This window comes from Harpegnathos saltator, unplaced genomic scaffold, assembly GCF_003227715.2.
Source record: "Harpegnathos saltator strain DR-91 unplaced genomic scaffold, Hsal_v8.6 scaffold854, whole genome shotgun sequence".
Classification (NCBI taxonomy): Eukaryota; Metazoa; Arthropoda; class Insecta; order Hymenoptera; family Formicidae; genus Harpegnathos; species Harpegnathos saltator.
In genome coordinates, this window is record NW_020230709.1 from 61,221 (window position 1) to 84,291 (window position 23,071).

Here is a 23,071-nt window from a genome sequence, read left to right on the forward strand (position 1 = left end):
ATGTTGGCAAAAATATAAACCACCCGGCGCGCGCCACTACAATGGCTTCGCAGGACGTTCCTCGCGAGGCCGCCGCGCAACGTTCTCCCGCGAATTTCGACGAAATCGCCAGTGCGCGCGCACACGAGAGAAAGAGAGTATTATACGCGACACACGATGCGCGGACAATCGTCTCCACGGTCGGACCGACCGTGCGACTCGCATACACGAGGCTCGGTGCTGTATCTCGCTGTGGCTCGCGATACCGCCGCGACATATTTACACATAAATCCCATCCGATAGCGATCGAGTTAAGTCAATCGTCGCGCGATCCACCGGTCACGTCGATGGGTGTGCGAAAGAGCGCGCTCGTGCGCGCGCGCGCGCGCGCGCGTGTTTGCGCACCGGCTAGGTCAGCGAGTACATGCATATCGTGCAGAGGCGCATGGAAAAAAATATTTGTCCGCCATCGGCCAGCGAGAAAACAGATGCGCCTACGCGCTGGATTTCGGTTGATTGCTATTTGGAAGAAAGAGAGAGAGGGGGGGGGGAGGCAGGGAGAGAGGAAAGCAGCGACAGAATGGGCAACGAGTGGGTGAGCGAAAGAGAAGGAAGGCATCGGCCGCGCGCGGCCGATGTAAAACGCGGCCGCTGGTATAATTAGTATATGAAGTTAGTAACTCGATAAGCCGATAATGGGGAAAGCCTCCGTCCTTCCGCGCCGCTTCTCAAGCTGGAACAACTGACCTTGTTATTTCGGCAAACACATCAGGTTTCTGGCTCGCCGCCATGCTACCGCTGAAAAAGGATTCTCTTTGTCGGTGAACGCGCGCGCGCGCGCGTTCGTTCGCTCGCTCAGGATCAAGTTTGTCCGCAAAGAGGCCTCCTCTCTGTCTCTTCCCTCTCTCTCTCTCTCTCTCTCTCTCTCTCTCTCTCTCTCTCTCCCTCTCTCTCTCTCTCTCTCCTCCTCCCCTCCCTTCCTCCCTCGCACACTCCCTCACTCTGCCAATTCTCGGTGGGTTTTCGCGCAACAACGACGCGCGACGCGACGCGAGACAATAATAGAATAGGGCAGGATAGGAATAGCAGATTGGATCGACACGAATAACAGACGTTCGCTGCGCTCGAAATTAAAGGAACACGATTGGAGCCGGTATATGTATATCGATGTGTTCGCCCTTCCCTCCCCTCCTCTCCGCACCGTGATGTCTTTCGGTCGGTCCCTCCTTCTCGCTTCTTTCTCGAACCACCCACCCGGTCCGTTTAACCGCGATCGCGTTAACTCGCCCGAATTTATAGCGTCGGATTCGTGCAGTGTCCAATTAACCTGATTAACCCAATTAACAGCGGCCTCGCCGGGCTTGCACTGCCCCTGCACTCGGATTTCGTCGCTGTCGGCGACGACCCCGCTAATCTGTCCACGGAGTTAGGTGTGCGGTTTTGTCGATATATTATGTGCAAACTTGGCAATCCATCGATAATATCCCGTCGTTATATCGGGCGAACGTGAATTACACCTCCTGATAGCATCTCCAATTACATTCGGCCGATGTGTCTTAGGACCGATTTTATCCGCTTGATCCGTATACCTGTACGACGACGACGACGACGACGACGACGACGACGACGACGACGACAATGACGACGACGATGATCACGACAACGAGGGCGACGATTGATCGGATGCAGGCTGGAATATCGCGAAAAAGATAGCCGTGTTCCGATCAAATTGTATTGTTTGTTCGATCGGCATTTCGGCCACAAGTGATGACATCCGTGATGAGATTAGCTTATTTATGCGGTCCGGCTGGGAGAAAGAGGGAGAGAGAGAGAGAGAGAGAGAGAGAGTCGCGCGGCGATGGAATAAATCTGAGTCCCGGGGAATCACGTCGAGATTCGCCGCGGCATCTAAACGCCCCCCGATGGTTTCTTCCCTCCACCGGTTACGGCGTAGCCGTTTTTACGATATAACGCCGGATAAGTTTGCCCCGCATACTTCGGGAATCGAGATTCCTGAGGCTTTGGATCTCCGAGCCCTCCGGTCCCCGTGGTCCTGATCTACAGTGCGCCGCTACCGTCTTCACCGCCAATCGCAATATCGCGCCTGCACTTTGGCGAGTGTTGCACGACGGTTGGTATGCACGCCTGCGGTGCACTTTGGAATCTAATATGGCGCTGACGAGGACGTCCTGTCCAATAAAATGTCGCCGGTGCATAAACAGTAGTACGATCTCGCTCTCACACGATTATTGCCGTGAGCGCTATCAGCAGGAGGCGCTTCTTGCCTCGCTAGAGACTTGGCGGAACTCTCTCTTGGCGAGACTCTCTGCGGAGGCAGACACCACGAACGGCGCGGCGCGGCGGCCGGGAATTCGGCTTCCTTAATCAGTTTCAGGCAATGATGCAGTTTCATGTGCTGCAGCTCAGCCCGCGCGCATAAACGCGTAAACGGTAAATAGTACGGTAATAACGACGGGGGATCGCGCGAATCAAGCGAGCCTTGCTAGGCAAATTGCCGGCAGTAGCTCTGTGCACCGGCCGGCCGATCGATTTGTCCGTCGTAAATCGCGCAACATGACGGGCTTAATTGAAAAGTTAATTGAACGACGAATCGGCCGGTGTAACTCGCGAGTTCGGACGCGAGTGTATTAAAAATTCATTTGCCGCGTTATCTGTCGCGCGGCGCGGAGATTAACGACAATGGCCGAAAATCCCAGGCAGGATAAAACGCTGTACGGCGCGTATCACATTTTATGTACAGCTACCGCCGCATTATACCGTATTATACCGTACTAGAAGTCCGGATTATACTCTTATCCATTGATTTAAAGCATTTACGCCGGCCTCGGAGAGTCTCTATGAGAAACTACATATAGGAAAAATTCCGCGCGCTTAATCGCGGCACCCCCCTCCCCCCCCCCCGCCGCCGCCTCCTTTTCCTTCCCCTGAATAACGCGTGGGGTAGAAGTTATACGACCATCGAGGATATTACGAGGTACGACGAACGGCGTGTTGAAACGGAAACGACCAATTTTGCCTGCCCCGACCTTATTTTTTCTTGTTTAATACACACGATACACCGAACGCGTGTCTCGCGCAAAATAATTCGCGTCCCGAAGTAAAAGCGGTAGCGAGTGAAACGTAAAGATCTATCCAACACGGTAAAATGTGGTCGTAAAAAAATAAGATCTCAGTTTTGCTAAGTCTTCTGTGTATATGGCTGTTTTGTGGTGCATTACACTCCTATAGGATAACGTTGAAATAGAGAGGGCGGAGAGGAGGGGGGGGGGGGGGAAGCGTGGAGAGAACGAGCGTTTCTCTCCCTTCCAAACTGTGTTTTTTTTTCTCCTTTTTTTACTTATTCTTCCCTCCTTTCTCCGCTTCTTTCTTTTCTTTAGCCCGAGCAGCGATCTTATCGTCACTCTTTCGAGCGATGTCCGCATCCAGACACTATGATGTGCTTTTCCAGTCGTCTGACTCACGAAACGAAGAAAAGAACAAAGCTCTATGCGACTGGCGAAAGCCTCACCGCGCGCAAAGCCCGAAGAAAATCTCTTCTCGCGTGCAACGTCATTATAATTATGAAACCGCCGCACTAAACGCATATTCATAATCCAAGACGTTGTCTGTGCGCACTCCTCATGCAAGCTGTTTGCATATTCGTTTGTCAAACTCAAAAGAACGCAAGTGCTTTTACAGAGCGGCAAAGCGCGAAAGTGTACGCCGTAGACCGGTGTGTGTTGAGCGAATTTCTTCTATTTTTCCTCTTTTTTTTGTCTTTCCCGCAATGGCTGTATCAGGGTTAAAGTAAACGCTCACGGACCGCACTCTGAATCCTCTTACGTGTCTCTCCTTTCTCTCCTTCTACTCCAGGTTGCTATTTCCAGACGAGTTTAAATTCTCAAGAGGGAAAGAGAGAGAGAGAGAGAGAGAGAGAGAGAGAGAGAGAGAGAGAAAAGGAAAAGAGAAATCGAAATAATCGGAATAATAATCAGAAAATCTGCCGAGACAGAGAGAGAGAAAGAGAGAGAGAGAGAGAGAGAGAGAGAGAGAGAGAGAGAAAGAGGGCTTTTTACGTAGCGGTAAAGTGGATAAGAAGGTAACGCTATGCTTGGAAAGTGATGCGAAAGCATACGTAATATAATATGTTACAGTTTTCACTACTGACTCCGATGTTTCATCGCGACGACGGCGAGCGAATATTTAAGAGACTTACGACGAACGCTTTATCCTCTTTTCGCTATACGTTACGTCGAATAAAGTGTCTCGCGATGTCGCGAAAATACACACGCGCGTAAAAAGCCGGCAAGAAGAGAGAGGCGCCACTTTATCCCTGTTGCGCCTCTTGCATTTTTAGCATGTTGCATTTTTAAATTGTTTCTTCTATTCTTTCCTTTTCGCGGCGAATCGTCGCTCCGAGCTCGGCGTGACTGTTTGTAATTCGTCGCGAAACCTGCGATCGCGGCGCGTTGATACAGCAACAACATCGCGAGCGCGTGCGCGCGCTCAACCGGTATATCGTATTATTCACAGATAAGCCAACCTGTTACCTAATCTCCGCGTAAGCACGGATGTGATCTAATTACATTAATCAACTGTCACCACATTGTAATCGATCGGTCGTCACATGCTCGTAGCGCATAATTGTCCATTAGCCGGTAACGAAGGTCTTGCGTTGCCCGTATAATGATCCTCACGTGACAAGTGAAGCGATGCGCGCGCGGTGAGCGTATTTTTAAATTAACCGCCCGCGCTCGCGTTGCGCCGCGAGCCGGTTAGACGTTTCCGATTTCCGCCGAGAGAAGGCAAATCCGCCCATCAAGCACGCTCGCCCGGCGAATCGATAGCGTTGGCTCGTTAACGCCAACGGCGCGATCGCCCGGCAAATATTCCGCGCGCGCGCATTTGATTCGACACGAGGTACCGCTATATTAAAGATCAGTGTTAATATTGACCTCGCTGTGGACTCTCGGAGGATTGAGTCTTCTCGATGGGGCACCCGTGCAAACTTCACGCGAGGGTGTGCGGGGGTAACGGGGTTGCGCTACTCGCACGAAGGTGCGGTGGAACGCGCGGAATATTGCCGTTCGCAGGGCGAAATTACGGGCGCGAATTAATAACGGGGTGGCGATCGCCGAACGATCGCGACACCCGTCAGCGTGACGCGACGTTAAGAGAACGGGCTCGCCAGAGCATACATAACGCTAACTCACCGGGCGGAAGCTTGTGGAAGCCGCGCGGATCTCGCTCTTTCCGCCGTTTGATCGTAAAAAGACGTCATCACTGGAGGGACGATCGAATCCGCGAGCGGGCCAAGCAAGGGCAGGCGACTAAATTTCCGAATTACGAGCGTCGACGCTGACCCCCCTAACCACCCGGCCCAACCCCCGTGGGTTTGGTCGTTCCATCTTCCGTGAACGCGCCAAGTTGGCCAGAAGTTCAATTGGAGCTAAACCGTTTCCGAAGTTGCAACCATTGAAAACCGCTCACCAACTATTATTGGTCCAGGTCGCATAGTATAATTACTGTTCCTCGTCCGCCATTCCCTTACTCCTACCCTCCCCTCCTCCCCCATTCTTCTTGTCGTCCACCTCCTCCTGCGGCCTCCTCCTCCTCATTCCCCACATCTCTCACCCCGTCCTTCGTGGGCAAACTGCGCCATCGTCCGGCATGATGTACCACGGCCGAGGTCGGTCGGTGGTACGATCGAGCACGTGGAGCCGTCAAACCCAAATCTATCGATCAGCGGGCCATTAACTTCGGCCGACTTGCGGAAGAAAATAGGAAGACGGCGAGACCGTGAACCGACCCGGATAACTTTCGCGGGAACTTTCGCGGAATACGTGAGGTGGAATCGCGTGAAAAATCTTGCGGGGGCATTTTTCGGGGCGAACAATAGGATAAGGAGAGGAGAGTGAGAGAGAGAGAGAGAGAGAGGAGAGAGAGAGAGAGAGAGTGAGAGAGGCCTCGACGAAACTTGGTAGGCGCCCGTTAAATATATACCGAGATTCCGCGGGCGAAACTTGTACCTTGATATTGGCAGCCGATGATTTAGTCGGTTTTCCTGCTGGTATTATTAAATCCCGAATCGATTGCCGGCAGGTTAAACGTTCTATCGGTGTTTACGCGCGATGCAATGAATTTAAAAGGTATTTAACGCCACATCGTTGTTCTCTATCGGGAGGGATCGGGAGGGAGCGTGTTATTGTCGAGAGAAAAAGACGAAGATATAGAAATAAATTTGAGAAACATTCTTATATTGGACGGTAAATATTCGCGAGTTTAAAGTCGATTAAACGGGATTAAGAGAAGCAGTGGCACCGCGGAGCTGTGTGGAGACAATACATCTCCCCCGTAAAGGGAGGGATTATATCGACGAGCGACGATATATTTTCCGACTGAAAGGTCCTCAGACATCCGATCGCAACGCATACGTTGCGGGGAAACGAGATGAGAAATCCGCGTTACAAATTTAACGCAATACCACAAGTCGGGGGAAATTTTCTTATAATACAAAAGGGGAGGGGGATATAACATTTCCCGACGCGCCGTTTCACTTGTTCCTTTGATCACGGAAACTTCTCGTACGAATATTACGGGACAAGCGATTTTTAGCATGGCGTATTCAATTTCACGGGAACACGGGCGCGCGCGCTCTCTCCTCTCGTTCGCTACAAAGGCTCGTCATAAAAACGGTGCGGTACTCACAATTTAAGTAACAGTGCTCGATGCCAAGTGACCGATCATTGGAATCCGCAGTGAACAATTGTAAAATAGACCGTACGGACGACTTTCATCTACAATTTGTGAAACATTCCACTTTTTGGCTATCAGTTCCACGCCGTGTTAATTTTTCCGGGCGAAAATTATTCCCGCTCGCGGGAAAAACCAGGTTAGTTCAACATTCAATTTTAACGTTTCAAACATACAGAGAGGAAGAGAGAGATAGAGAGATAGATAGATAGATAGAGAGAGAGAGAGAGAGAGAGAGAGAGAGAGAGAGAGAGAGAGAGAGAGAGAGAGAGAGAGAGAGAGAGAGTGAGAGTGAGTGAGGGCGGGAGGGAGGGGGGGGAGAGCAAGCAAAGCTGCAACACTCTTCCTCTCCCTGGCAATTTCACAGCTTCGAATATAACGCGTGCGCGAATACAATAAATTTCATCAAGGATTTTTCGGATATGACGCGAGCTTTCCGTTACTCGCGGATAATCGGCAGTAGCGTTTGCATTTCTGCAGCGTGCAACATTTTCGTCGCATTCGTGCGCGCGCGCGGCCGGCACGCATACGGCATGAATGCGCGGCCGAATAGACCGTGTTGGACAAAAGCGGGGGGGGGGGGGGCACTTTCTGAGGTCGTTCCAGAATCCTCGGTGCGGAGTCGCGCGCGATTCCCGACGCTCGGCGCTCGGCGGAATTAGTAATCCTGTAGACAAAAGGTAATTTATCGAAGCTCCATCGCGGACGCACGCGAGCGCCGCAGCCATTTCCTTTTCAGTTGGCCGAGCCAGCCGGCGGGAGGCCGCTTATCCTCTTACTCGCTGATAGCCCACTCTTATTAGTTTACCATAGGGCCCGATGGATAGCAATTTCCCGTTCGCGGTAAATGAACTGTCAAGACGACAAACGTCGACGTCTCAGGCCGGACCCCACCTGTCCCTTCGTCTCGAGAACGTCTCGCGATATTAACGGGAATTATAGTAGAAAAGATCGCCCGCGGCGAGAGAGTCAAGTGAGCCTCTCCGGGTCCTTTATTGAAAGCCCGTAATGCCGCAGTATCGAACGCGGTAAGTCCCCGTGATGGATCTCCCATCGACGACGACGATGTCGCAAGGAATAGCTAATAATGGACGATTGAGTCGATCGTTAATTGCTTAATGGTATACAGAGACGCCGTATTGCGCGTACATTCGTCCGTGAAGAGAAAACAGAGAATAAGAGCTCTCGAGATGTATCGTGATGGACAAGGAAAGGGCTGCTGCTGCTGCTGCTGCTGCAACGATCGCGAGATTCTTTTTACACAAATATTTCCGGGCACACAAGGGAATAATAGAAGATTCTCGCAACTGGAACATTTTTAAATAAAAGCTATGTGCCGGCGCGCTTATACCCTGCAACGGAGAGGAATCCGAAACACGTTCGTGCCGTTGAATTTATTAGCGGCGCCTTGCGCTCTTTTTCGCCGATGAATATCGCGGATTGCGACCATCGTTGCTCGCCGCCGCTTTCGCAGAAATTCTATTCTGCTCCGCTCGAGCGCGCGTCCGAGACAAAGTGCGGCGGCGGCGGCGGCGGCGGCGGTAGCCATGGCGTGGCTTCATCGTCATTAAAGATAAAAAGGTTAAAAAGAGCAGGAGGAGGAGAGAGGGGCAGGAGCGAAAGGGAAAATCACGGCTGGCGTTTCACGCAACGATATCATTATCGTTCGCTTGTGTCGCGCGAAAAGGTAATAGGATTTCGGCAGCGTGCATCTAGTCGCGAAAGTGCACCTCGACCATGCACGCGTCACGAGCTGTTCGTTCGAATAGCTACGTGGCGGAGGAGCAGCATCGATCGGTGGCCGATAATTACTCGCGATTCGAAAATTACTGCGGGTTATATCAGCGCGCGAGGCGAGCACGAAAGTATCACGACGACGACGACGACGAGGACATCGGCAGCGGCGACACCTCGCTCGCTGTTTCTAACGTACACATCGGTCTTTTTTAAGTAATTAATGTCGTCTCCGACAAAACAGTCGCAGCTTCTTCCTCGGTCAAATTATTCGCAGCTCTCACACACTCTCTTGCTGCGGTCGCAACTCGAACGGCAAACCGCCACGACCGACCGCGGTGACGCGGCACTCCCCGGTTTGTCGCGCTTTTATGCGAAGGATCAGCTCGTTTCAGTAACCGGACAGGCGAGAGTGTAGTCTCGCAGAGATAAGGCAGATACGATCTGCGACTATATAGCGCCGGTTAATGACTTGCTTATGCAGGAAAAATGTGGCGAGAGGGCGACACAGGCGGACGCGAGAAAAAAGGGGCCAGACTCGAAACACGGGTGTCGGCGGCAGGTGAGAGGAGACGGAGGATAAGCCCTTGTAGCGCAGCGTCCGTGAGGGCCCCGCGTCTTCATCCGAAGCGGTCTATTAAAAAGTTTGAGATAGGGATGGCCGGGGTCTTCTAACGACGAGTGAACCAACTCTATTTACTGCTTTATAAAATCTTGAAAACTCACCGGCGCAAACAGCGGACCGTCGGTGTCGGCCTTCCTATCGCCGTGTCGCCCCGAGCCACGCTGTTTATGGCTGTCGCGTGTTTTGCGGCTGCCGACTGACGGAGAGGAGCTGTTGCCGATAACTTTACAAGTCCGCTCGCGATACGCAGCGTGTCGTCGCGGGATTACGAGTCGGCGGGTCACAGCGGATGTGACGGTAGCACGGATGAGACGCCGGCACGAGCGACAAGCTGGAACGCGCGAAGGTCGGTCATGAAGTGTAACATTCGGACGCGATGACGAAGCGACGGGACGTAACGGCTTCTATATTATGCCGCTAGTGCGGCCAGTCGACGGCGAACTCGCGCGAACGCGAAGTTTAATAACGCGCTGTTGAGTCTAAAACGTGAATTGATCTCTCAGCTGTGTGATGTACGGCGCGCAACTTTCGAAGTTGGCGCGCTCCCGCATCGCGGACTCGTCGCCAAGTTCCTCAAGAGCCTGAAGTAATTCCGCCGCGGATAAAAGTGAGCCGTCGGCGGTCGCTCGGAAGAACTGTGCCACCTGGTGCGCGTCACTTTTTTCGTCATTGCGCGCCGGTGATTTGTGTGTATGCAGCGCGTTCCGGCAGTCGCGCGGAATTCGTCGCGGATCGATCCGGGGACACCGCAGCCGGATTATACCGGAATCAATTCATTAGCGCGATCAACGCGGCGGCGAACGCCGCCGATAGTCGTCGTCGTCGTCATCTGTTGGCGCGGCGGCGCTTCTTCGTCCGTCAAACTTATCGGGTTGTTCCGGCTGACTCCCGGCTGCTCCCGGCGCGGCGGCGAGAACGACGGCAAAAAGGGTGACGGAAGACGGTGAGGCCGGCGTGCGGCGGGGCGCGGAAGGAAGGAGCAAACCGCATCGTGATAAAGCGCAGCGGTCGGGGCGGCGCTTCCTGCCTGGAGTGCGCGGGATAACGGGCGACTTACCGAATATGATTTATGCCCCAATATAACTGGGCAGCGATAAAATAAGGAGCCATCTTTACGTGCTTCGTCTCCTCGCCTCTCGCCGCCCCGAGTCCGACAGCGGCCCACCGGTTTGCGCCCCGAGTCGCTCGAATTGCGGACACCCTTCCGGTACGTGCGGCGCGTACCACGCGAGGTATGAAAATTAATATCTCGGAAGATGATCGACGAACCGCGAGGACAATCCGTCTCAAGGTGCCGCGCGCGACGAAGAGCGTCGCTCTCCGCTCTCCTTGCAGGTGGCTAGGACCTCGCGTCCTTCCGGACATTGGCTCCGCGTCTTCTTTCGTCCGACTCCTCCCTCTTCCTCTCTTTCCCTTTTCTCTCTTTGCCATCTTCTCCTTCTCTTTCCTTGCCTCTTCTTTGCCGCTTTCCTGCGCGGAGTACTTAGGTAAGCTCCGTCGCGCTTTTTGCAGCGTCTCCACTCCGGGCTAATCGACCGAATGATTTTTAAGGGCGATTGTTCCGAAAACTTCCGCCGATTCTTCCGACCGTTCGGGACACGAGACGAAGCTACGAGAAGCCCGCGGAGGGTGTTCGCCAAGGCGAATAGGGTCGCGAAGGAACCTCTGAGAGGAAGGAATAAGACGGACGACTTCATCGTCGCCACTGATTGGTCGATTTGTCAGCTGTGCTTCTCGCTCGCTCCTCCGCCACCCCTCCCGCGATCGTCTAGCCGCCATGAATCAGGGTTCTCGGACTCTCCTTGATGGTTAATTGAACCGGTCGAGCTGCTGATCCGACGAGCTAACCCTTCCGACTACACCCCTCCGTCCGGCGATTGATCTCAGGACAGTCGATCGACCAACTCCGCTGTAAGAACGGGATAAGATCGATCGGCCGAGTTTCTTTCCGGCGAGACACTTCCGCTCACATTCTCTTTCATGTTTCGCGCGGCGCGGCGCGACGCGGCGCGACGCGGCGCGGCGGGAAGAAATATCGTTGCCGGCAAATAAAAGCCGGGGCTACTTTGTCATACGGCACCGTGTTCTGTCATACGCGACGGTATCGATTGACTTGGTAAATATCTGCACGCTTCTGGGAACTCGAGTTACAATTTCGGCCCCGCATTAGCCCTAATTCCGTCCTACTTGGAAGACGCTACACAGGCTATTGTTCCATCTTGTTGCGCGATAAATGGCTCATGGGAATTATTTAATACTCGATTGTCTCGATTTTTTGGTCTGCGTTTAAGCGGTATTTTTAGTTTTAACAAGCATGGCAAATAAAAATGAAGACTAAATGCGAGAGTAAAAAATATTGAGACGATAAGGCATTGAATAATTCTTGACGGTAGCAGACCGTCCGTTTGCATCTTCGACATAAGATTACAGCCTGTTCAAAGTTGTACCTCTCCTTCGTTGATCTTTCAAGTTGAACGAACATTGTAGGTTAATGCGGAATCAAAATTTCCATTCGGGGAGTCGTCTTGTACGTCGTGATCCGACTAATGAGAGAATATTATTGCAAGTATGAAATTCATATCGTAATCTCTCGTAAGAACAATTATCCTCGTATCTCTTGTTATCTGTCACGATGAATATAATTAAGCGCTTTGCAATAAGAAGCCTCACGGGTTCTCGAGAGCCGTCTCGGGGAAAAACGAGGAAAATATTATTTGCGCTGCCTTTCTTTTTCGCTCGACGCCATAATTAATTCTCAGCATCTTTAATCCCGACGTCACACTCACGTTTCGAGAAATTAAAAGAGATGCTCGAGGGAGTCGCGGACGTGCAACAATTCCTAGAAAATAATACTGCGCGCAGCGGGATACGCGGGATAAGGAGAGCAGTTAACGCGATTAAGCGTATACTTAATGGCGCTAAAATGGCAATAAACAGTCCTCGCCGGAGCGGATCGCGTATCCGACGTTGGAAATGATCGGCGGGGGGGTGGGGGTGCGCCGCGCGCTGAAATATCACACGCAATAACGAATAAGTAGAAACGCGTCACAGCCACGCCGTGCGGCACGTTAAGTTTCTCTTTTTTCTTTTCTTCTCAACTATACTTCATGATTCCCGCCGTTGCGAAGTATCTTCTTCTCATATCGGAATAAATTACGAAAAAGAGCTTATCCGGACGGCGCGGAGCGAGACGCGACGCGACGCGACGCGACGCGACGCGAGGCGAAGCGAAGCGGCGCGAGGCGAGGCGGCGGGCAGCAGGTACTCGGTACGAATTTAATAAAGTACGACCGCGTGATAAATCCGTGCTCACTTAGTAATGCGGCGGCTCGCGGAAGGCGAAAAACAAAACTTAAGGAAGACACATCGCTGGAAAAATCCTAATGAATAGTAATGGCCGGGAGGGCCGACTGCGGCCCGCAGGGCCGTATCGCTCGGTGGACTCTTTACGACTTCAGCCGCGAGTAATGAGAGGAAAAACCAGCCGGACCGGTCGACGCGTTATCCTCGTAAGAAAGCGTAATTGGCGAGAGGGGGGGTGACTCCACCCCCGTGCCTACCGCGCCTCTCTTTGACGACGACGATGATGACGACGTCGTCGTAGTCGTTTGAGTTCGCGGATTATTATCAAGAATTTACCCCGAACGCCTTTAATTACGTCTTACGACGTAGTTAAGAGACCGGCTACACCGCGATATCTCTTATCGTTGAAATTATGAGACGTCTAAATTGTCCGCGCGGGCTCGTGTTGGAGCGTTATAAAGGGGTTGCGGATGGCGGGTCGCGCTGGATGAGAAATGAAATGAAATGAAATGAAATGAAATGAAATGAAATGAAATGAAACAATGGGCCAAACATCGTTCGGATTACCGTTCCCTTTCATTCGCTCGTAAGGCGATGTATACGAGCGGCGTCCGAAAATTTTCGGCCAAGTGCCGCGACGAGTGGCGCGAACGGCGCGCGGAAACGAGAAAAAGAGAGCGAGTAAATGAAGGAATGGAGAAAGGATTAAGGGATTATCGTCGCGAGCAATCTGCGAAAGAATGCGCGTCCAACTATTCTTTATTAGGGAGAATATATATTAGCCAGACGCGCGCGGAGAAAATGGCGTGCGCTTTGTGTACACCTTTTTTCTGATTCATTAACGTATACCCCACTTTCCGTACGCCTTGCCCCCGCCCCCCCCCCCCCTCCTGCCGTTACAGCTTGGCTCGGTCCGTGCGTAGCAACGCGTAACTTGCGCCCTGAAATTTCGGGATATTCATAAACGGCATATAATATGCGGATAATACGTGGGTAATCCAGCCGCCGTGTGATCAGAAAATTGCACGATCGGGGTATTAGTCAGATTTGCATAATCGTGAATGATTCATCCGACATGCACAGCCGACAAAGGAAGCTGCTGCAAAACTTTCCCCTGGAGATTATTCTACGCGGAAGCGGACGAGCGCGCGTAGTTCGCATATTTTCCCGGCGAGCTTGCGTACAATGCGCGGTGCGCACGACCGTCGCGTCGTAGACAATGCGTGCGCGCAGATGCGTCGAAAACGCGATTATCTCGGATGACTTTATCATTTCGTACGAAATGTATCAGAATATATCGGACGCGCGCGTCCGCAGCCGGTAACCGCGCAGTCGGACCAACGACTGTGCATCGGGAACTTGCAGCCAACCAGCCAACCAGCCAGCCAGCGCAGCGCCAAATTTCCATTAAACAAGTTAACGTGGCAAGCAGCGAAGGTGTCACGCGGACACGTAAACACGACGTTAATATCTCAGTTTAGAGTGTAATACCGCGACTCTATTACGGCGCGAATAGGCGAGCGCGCACGCGCGCACGTTTGCAATGCCTGTGTAAACCGGTAGGCACGTTTCTCCGTAATTCATACGTAGGTATATATACACGCGGCAGGTCGACGATAAAGGGTCGACTGCTTCGCGTTTTACAACGTCACCGGCTTTTACTAAGAGATGAACTCGCACGGAGACCCGTCGCGGAGGCGCGATCGATACAGAAATTCGGCCGGGTCCCGAAGCCGTTCCCGAAGCGGCTAAGCGCAACGAGGTCGACGTGTGACTACATCGCGCGAGAATCTCTCCCTTTCTCTCCCTCTCTCACTCTCTTTCTCTCTCTCTCTCTCTCTCTCTCTCTCTCTCTGCCTCTCTTCTTTTTGACTCTGTGTCACTGCTTCTAATACATCGTGTTTCGTTGAACTTCGCGAGACGCGACATGCATTCGTGATCTTCTCGACTCGCGAAACAATACGCAGCAGATGTGTAATGCAGTTGCGCCGGCGGGGGGGGGATATGTCTAGTTGTTAATAACGCGAATATATCAAGTCATTTGACCGACTACTACAACGCGCCCCGTTTTTTCAATTATTTTACGGTCACGTGTACAGAAAGGATGATCGATCGCAGCACTTTATGCCGCTAATACTCGATGTCCCGGTAGGAAAGATATCTTGCATAACGGCGAACATGACGAAAATGCAAAAGTCCCGAGTTTCAAACCAAGTAAAATGAAGACGTAATGGGAGGTCTAATAAAAAGTTTGTAGTGGAAGCGCGTTTCTTCGGTACTCCTTAGTCAAGGCATAAATTTAGGTTAATGAAGCACAACGATTATAAGTTAGCCGTAGACACTCCTTCTTCGATCTCGTCAAAAACTGAGGTAACGAAGTTGGCATTTCAATTAAGTGCTTAACTGATACCGGCTCCGCGCGATACCGCGATCCATCGCTTACCGCCGGCGTGTGTTATCTCGTCGATGCAAACAGCGACAGCGATATCGTTTTACAACGTTGCGTTTTCTAAAATTTTCTCCATCCACACACACACACACACACACACACACACACACACACATACAGCTTTTACAAGCACAAATGATCCAATAGGATCCTCGGAGGAGAGCGATATTCTTTCGTTACTTTCGTCGCGAAATATTAGGTGTGTGAATTAATTCGGTCCGTTTTTTCCTTCCAAAAAAGACTTTTTAGTTTGAAAAAACATGGAAAAGTACACTAATCAAAGTATTTACCATCGCTTGCTATTATTTTTTCCCATCTGTCTGGCAGTTGTTGCATTCCGTGACGGAAAAACGACTCGTCCTTCGAAGCGATCCATTCATTGAGCCATTTCTCTATTTCTTCATAATTGTTGAAATGCTGGTCCGAAAACCCATGTACCATCGATCTGAACAAGTGATAATCGGATGGAACAATGTCTGGTGAATACGGCGGGTGAGGTGAAACGTCCCAGCCAAGTGCTTCCAAGGTGGCCTTCACAATCTTTCCAACATGTGGTCGAGCATTATCGTGCTGGAAGATCACTTTATTGTCTCTCTTTGCATATTCCGGCCGCTTATTCTTCAGTGCGTTGTTTAAACAGATCAATTGTTGTTGGTAAAGTTCGGCAGTGATGGTTTGGCTCTGTTTTAATAATTCATGATACACTACACAAAGCATTATTTTCTTGCCATGAATATTCCGCTTTGGTATCGATGTGGATGGTTTTCCTGAATCGCTGATGGATTTTCTTCGTTTGGGATTATCTTATCGAAATATATCCACTTTTCGTCTCCAGTCACAATACGATGCAAAAAACCTTTTCTTTTTTGCCTGGCAAGCAAGATTTCAGACATGGCTTTTCGCCTCTCGATGTCTCTTTCTTTCAGTTCGTATGGCACCCATCTTCCTTCTTTGTCAATCTTTCCCATGGCTGCCAAACGCACAGAAATTGTTGATCGATCAACATTCAACAATTGCGCGAGCTCATGTCGCGATTGACACGGATCTTCATCGATTAGCGCCTGCAGTTCCTCGTCCTCGAACTTCTTCGGCTGACCTGGACGAGGTTTGTCATCATCACTTTTGAAACGTCGAAACCATTCTTCTACATGATTTATCGGTGGGAGCACTTTCACCATAAGCTTCTACGAGCATTCGATGAGCTTCAACGGCTGTTTTCTTCAAATAAAAACAGAAAACTTCCCGGAAATGATATGCTTTTTTGCCTCGAATTTCGACATTTTCGAATCAGATAAACACGATGTTATTGTTACAAACCCAAACGTCCAACTGAATATTATTGCCAGATATCAAAACTAAAAAGTAAAGCCTTTTGCAGACATTAGAGGTTAGAAAATTACATAGTACAGCGATTGACCGCCAGATGGAGCGAATTAATTCACACACCTAATAAGAAAGAAGACAAGTGAAGCTCGGAAGGTCGCACGTCGTTCTGTGGCAACGACACGAGCGAACATTTCGGAGGAACCGATCAAGCGATGCGTGGACAAGCGCTCGTGAAAGAAGAAAACATATCCGCCGGACTAAATTCTCGCGCGATCGCGAAGAGCTGATCGCGCTGACCGAGAGAGCGCGAGGGCAGGGCAAGCTGGCGGCGTCGGGTACGCACATCCTTGCGGGATTCAATGCGCCGCATAACACTTGCGGAGCACGGGCCGTTCTAAATCGATCGCTCGATCGCTCGATCGCTCGATCGGTCGATCGATCGATCGAAAACGAGCGAACGACGCGGCAATGTACACGACGGCTGCGCCGTATCCGGCCGCGTGTAAACGCGTCGGTGTAAACGCGTCGATAAACACGTAAGTCCACATCGTTACGCGCGACCACGGCCTTCGACAAGCTATGTCCCTCACGTCTGGCAAACTCTCTGTCCCCGATTTTACGAAGACCTATGTTACGTCATGCATCGAGCGCTCAGATTAGCATAGTCATGCACGCGCGAACATATGCCGGTCCGCATACTCCGTCGATTTCAGCCGATCGCGGACCGCGTCGCGGCGCGCTGATTTACGACCAAAAGCCGGAGAAACCTTTACAATACGAGTATTATTTACTGAGACTCACGCGTGCCCGCGTGTGTATGTACACGCGTGCATGCGTGCGAGCGAGCGCCCGAATATCAATTAAAAGTCGCCTATTATCGACGACACGCACTTGTCAGTTCCACGTCGCGTCGCCGAGTCGAGTCCGTACATCTCGATTTGTCCACGAAAGCGGAATGCGGCGTGTTACGCGTCGCACGTCGCAGCGAGTGAATCAGCGCGTCGCGCTCGTATCAACTCACGTTCACTTTTGCAGTCTCGCGCCGCGCGAACCCTGCGCGTACTGCTTATCCCCGCTAATTGCACTAATATTACACCAGTCATGGCTGTAATAGGACGGCAATTGCGATATATGTAATGATAAAATTTTATTAGGAATTATCGCGCGCGGAATAATACAGCCCTGGATTTATGACCCCATTCATAACCATGGCCATATGACGCCGTTTCAGCAGCTGCGGCGATAAATGTTATAGTAGAGAAGTAATTGCAATACAAACTCGCGGAATTAATCGTAGCGGCAAGTTAGCCCCGATTTCGTAACAGCCGTTGGTCAACGCCCTCTTTTTTCGCCAGGATTATCCTTTGTAAAAAAAAAATAATCCTTCGTTTCTTTTCTCTATACGGACCTGCGGAGCGCGAGAATTACGCACGAAGTAACAATTTTAAGCTGATCCAAGTAACAAGAGGAAAACCTTACTCCGAGTTCGAGAAACCGGACTTTAGACCCGTCCTCTCCCTCCCTCCCTCCCTCCCTCTCTCTCTCTCTCTCTCTCTCTCTCTCTCTCTCTCGCACTCCTACGTGAGATGAATCACGAGAGATCGATCGATCCGCGGAGACTTTCCCTGAAATATTAAAGTCGTATTCCGTTTCGCGCTCGTTCCCGGCTCGCAGCGTTCCCCGCAGATAACCGCTGCTCTCTCTCTCTCTCTCTCTCTCTCTCTCCCCCCCATTTACCTTCATCAGCCTCGCAAGGCGATTCCTTACCGTCTCCTCGCGTATCGTACAGCTCGGCAAAAACGGCTGTTGTCGCGACACTCGGACAAGAAGCGCGCTAACGTCCGATAGCCGTTGGGTGGATGACGAGGTGACGCCGCGGACCGGTCGAAAGTAATGAGAGGCTAAGTGGCCGCACGTAGACACCAGCCGGTATCTCGGTCACGTAGCGGTGGATCTCAGGACCACGTAGAGGCGAAACGAGCTGCGAAACCGGATCTCGCTCGCAAGGGTCCAAGTGTCCGGGAATTGTCGGGCGGAATGAGCAGCCGGCCAGAAGCGTCCGGTCTCGCACCGCGCTCTCGTGAGCACTCCGCTCTTCGGCAGCGCGGAATACGTACCTGCGAGTCGTCTTGCTTGGCTACCCTGTAGCCGCTTTGTAGCCGTCAACCTGGACAACCCGCGCGTATATCGGTCGCCCGGGTGTGTTTCTGCACGCTCAAGTGGCTGCATCGACAGCCATTCCGTCGATGAGGATCCGGATCTGTTACGGCATCCGTTTCGCCTCCGGCCGCGCCCGCGTGCGCGGGCGAGCTCGTCATCTAATCTTTTTGATTGTCGTCGATGAGAGTGTCTCGCTTGCCCGAGCTAGAAGCCTCGAGATAGAAGTGGGACTTCTTGCCGGCCGCCCGTGGTAGCCCTCGGTCGTTCAATTGCTCGAAACGCAATGAGGATTAACAATCAACAATTATACCTCGCGTTCGTTCACTCGCTTGTTCGCTCTTTGTCTCCCCCTCTCCCCCTTCCGCCCCCTCTCTCTCTCTCTCTCTCTCTCTCTCTCTCTCTCTCTCTCTCTCTCTCTCTGTTACTCCACGCGGCTTCGATAATAGACGGTTGAGTGCCGTAGTAGTTCGGTAAGCAGATTTCAGCGCGCGCACTCTCGCACTTGCAGCACTTGCAAGATTGAACACGCGCATAGGTCAGAATTACCGCGGAGGTTTCTTCGCGTAGTCGATACGCGAATACGCCTCGCGCTTGTTTCACGCGAAACCGATGAGTCAGCACTCACCGAATTGCCACTTACGTTTTCGCTCGCGCTCGGGGCTCGGGGGCAGGACGGGAGGGGAGGGGAACAACACGCCGCGGGTCCTAATTTCATTACACTAATTCGCTCGGCCGCGTGCGCCGGCGCATATGAAAATGGCAGGTTTTTCCTCACGAAAAACGAAGGAACGCTTAATTTACGTCGGATCGGCCGCCGCGAACACGCGCGCGCGCGCGAATATGTGTTTCGCCTGTTCGCTTAGCTTCCCTTCCGTCTCTATTTCTTTCTCCACCGCTTCCCGAAATTCCGCGCGCGGTTTCAACGAACTCGTTCGACTGTGCATCTCGGTCAAGCTTCAATTCTGCGCGCACTAATGCGCAAATTGCTTCTCCTCGCGAAATTTTTCGTTCATACTACGAAACACACCCCGATCCCAGGGCGGTGAGTCAGCGCCGCGGGAAACACCGGTCTCACCCCGTCCCACCCGCCCCCTCGCCGCGTTTGTTTCGGGAAACAAGTCGAGAGCTTAATTGTATTACTCCCGCGTAATAGACGAGCTGCTTTGTATCGCTGAAAATAGCAAGCTCAAAAAATTCTGAAAATCCCCGGGCCCTCTCCCGCTCCCGCGGAACAGAGGGATGCTGTTTTAAAACGGCCGCGTGGATAATGAAACGTTACAGTATAACCGGATTACTTCTTTATTAGACAGTTTATTAGCCTCGTAAATGTCGTTTATTACGTACTAAGGATTTATTCCGCCAATCAAACCGGCACATAAAACCAAAGCGCCAGTTCGTCTGCGCGTCTCCGACTCCGGTGTATAAGATATAAAAGGTCGATATATGTGTGTACGGGGAAGAGAGAAAAAAATAACGTTTGTACCGGGATATGAAATTCTACGCGAGAGATCTCCGCGTTATCACTTTTCCGATACTTATTGCAAACATGTACGAATTGAAGAGTTTGCGGCGAGGGAAGACGAGAATCGGCGTGTCTTCGTGTTTCTTGCCCGTGCCGGTGAAACAAGAGTGGCCGGTGGCAGAGGAAAAGAAAGAGAGAGAGAGAGAGAGAGAGAGAGAGAGAGAGAGAGAGAGAGAGAGAGGGAAAAGAAAAAGAGACCATTCAATGCTTTCGTTACCAAAGAATTTTTACAATCCCGCCGGTTGTTTCAGCATAACAATGACTTCTGCACAAGGGTGGAATAATCTTCTCAAATTCTCCGAAGAAGCAGCATCGACGTCGATGCGATATCGTAATTGGCTCTACTACTCCGCGACTACCTTCGGCGTTAATAGTCTGAGGCCAATTTAGGGGCTGTGAGACATAAAGCGATTATAATTACCGCTAAAAGCGCGATGTTAATACCGGTTGTAAAAAAAGAAATACGAAGCAATTCGCTAAAAACAAGCAAGCTCATAACCACGATACACCACACCAGCTACCTAACGCGTCCGTGTGCGCTTTTCTTACGCGGGCAATTGCGCGACGTTTATAATCGCACGCGCGCGAGTCGCCGCGCGAATCGTAACAATCACGACGAGGATGATAGAATTACGAGCCATATGTCGAAGAGCGGTTCCCCAGCTTCGTCATCGCCGCCGCCGCCGCTGCCGCTGCCGAGAAGCAAGCGTGATCGAGCTTCGCGCAATAATCGCTGTTCTCGGAATAAAAAAGGTTATACCCAGGGCAATTCTTCGCGCCATTCTATTGCAGCAGGAAAATCGTCCATTTCCGCGTACACTTTCATCCCAGAACGATAGTATCTCGTATAAAAGGAAGAGGGTGACTGTATGTGCGGCCAGTGGAAAAGGGGTTGCGCGCGTGCGAGAGAAAGGAAGACGCTATAAGCAATGTTCCCAAAACGAATTGTCGTCATCGCATTCATCTCTCCAATATATATATATATATATATAAAAGCATGTACACATACACATACACACACTCTCGGTGCTGATACTAGCGAGCGTTGGCGATGCGGTTCGACGTTTCGATGCTTGGTAAGCGGTTTAGCTGACATCGAGTACCCCGCAGACGAAGACGGTGGTCTCGAGCGAGGCTCACGGGAAGCGGGTTTTGTGCGCTCGCGGTATCGCTGAAAAACATATTTTCTCGTCAAACTGTGCGGTCAAGAAATAAATTTAGCGACAGAGGAATATCCGCAGCGAAAACGGCCGCTACACGCGTGACGTTCGTTTCTGTCATCGTTTGTAACTAGGATCAGCCTCGCGCTTAAATCGTCCCTCGATTGGTCTGCCTCTCGATAAACGTACGGCCTGTCTCACCTACAACTGCCTTTTAATTGGGATTTTTTCAAGATGCATCATTAGCGCGATAAGTTCTCGCGCTAATTGTAATCGGCGAATTCACGAGAGATCGCTGGTCTCACTTTCTCTTGTGCAGAATCGGAGCTGCGAGATTCTCTCTCTCTCTCTCTCTCTCTCTTTGCGCCGGTCACCTTTATCATTATTTAAAGGTCATTTAAAGATTATCACTTTTAATTAAATATTCAACTGGTGCGTGCGCGCGTACACATATGTGTATGCGTAATATTTCCTCAACAAAGCGCAAATATCGCTTAAGTGGCCAATAAGCCGCACGATTTACACTACTAAACGCGAATACGCTCAAAGCCTGTGTAACCACGCCGAAAGCTACGTAGTAGTTAGCGGGGATATCGGTTAACTGTTGATCTACCTTGCGTATGTTATGTTTGTCGTTTCTAATTAAAGGCTACCAAGCGAGATACGCGCCGTAATATCACGCGGGCGCGACCCGCCGCCGCCGCCGCCGCCGCCGTCGAGGATACAGCGATACATCGATCCGGCTGAGCGCGTCGCGCACCGCAAAAATTCGGGATTTCGGGACAAATCCTGGTACGGGTACGCGCGAGCGCGCACACCGTGCATGATCGGGTGATAAAACGCGTGCTCGATTCCCTCGACTGAACATTCGCTTGCTCGCGTCACTCGGCTGTGCCGAAGTCGAGACGCCACGGCAAGTAAGAATAAAAATGTAGGGAAACACACAAGGGACAGATATATCAATGGAATTCAATGGAGGATAACGGCGCGCGAGGAGCGAGGGACTCGAACCGAGCGCTACGAGTCTGCACTTCGTATCGTTAATACGCGTTCGCGAATATCGTGTCGTGTAAATCACAGCGCGCGGATGTTTCGCGATTAGGATCGAGATCGCTCATTTTCGCGTCATTTTTCTTTTTGTTTCCCTTTTGTTTTATTTTTTTCGCCACACCCACTACCAGATGGATTCTCATTAGCATTCGTCCTGCTATTGGCAATCTTCTCACTTACCGAAATTTCACCCGCCGCTCTTATTACGTTTCAATTTTTCACGAGTTTTATGTATTCGGATATTAAACATTTTATGCGTAAAATATTATATATATTTAGCGATATTTCAGTCTTTCATTACGCGGCACCGACATTCGCTCTTTTACTGATATATTCACGTTACTGACATTTACTGATGTTTACTCTTTCATTACGGCGTACTTTGATACGGTGAAATCGTTGCCGATATTTCTCACGAGGTATCGAATGTTGCGCGCTGATGAGAGCTCGACAACGCATTTGTACGGTGCGCGAGTAACGGCGTGTTACAACGAAAGCAGGTGAAGTCGCTAATTGATAGATATTTCCGTTGTTACCGTCGATCGTCGCGTCGCTCGAACTGTAATTATCTCTCTCTGTGAAGGCTCAGCCGCAGGAGCTCGGAGTAGTGCGGAGGAGAGAAGCGAAAGAGTGCGCGACAATGCGAAAAGCAAGAAAAATATTCCGCGGCGCGAACGGGGTTTTTCTTTCCGCTCAGAGCAGACGAGACGGTGCTTGCAATTCAAGCCGTTACACATCTCTCTCCTGCCGCGCTTTCGTCTCTCGCTTCGTCTTTTTTTCTCTCCCTCTTTGCCTTTCTTCCCTCCTTCTTCTGTCGCCGGTCCTCTGTTGTTCCGATGTATCGGGAGCGTTCTCGAGAACAAGACGATGTAACGATACGTTCGGATCAAACGGTTAGCTCTTTACCTTACGGCAGCAGGCATCTCGTTATTCTCGTCTCCTCTCCGGCGTCCTTGCGAGTCTATTTGGCGAATGGCGTTATAACGAGCCAGTTTCTGTGCATGCTCGTA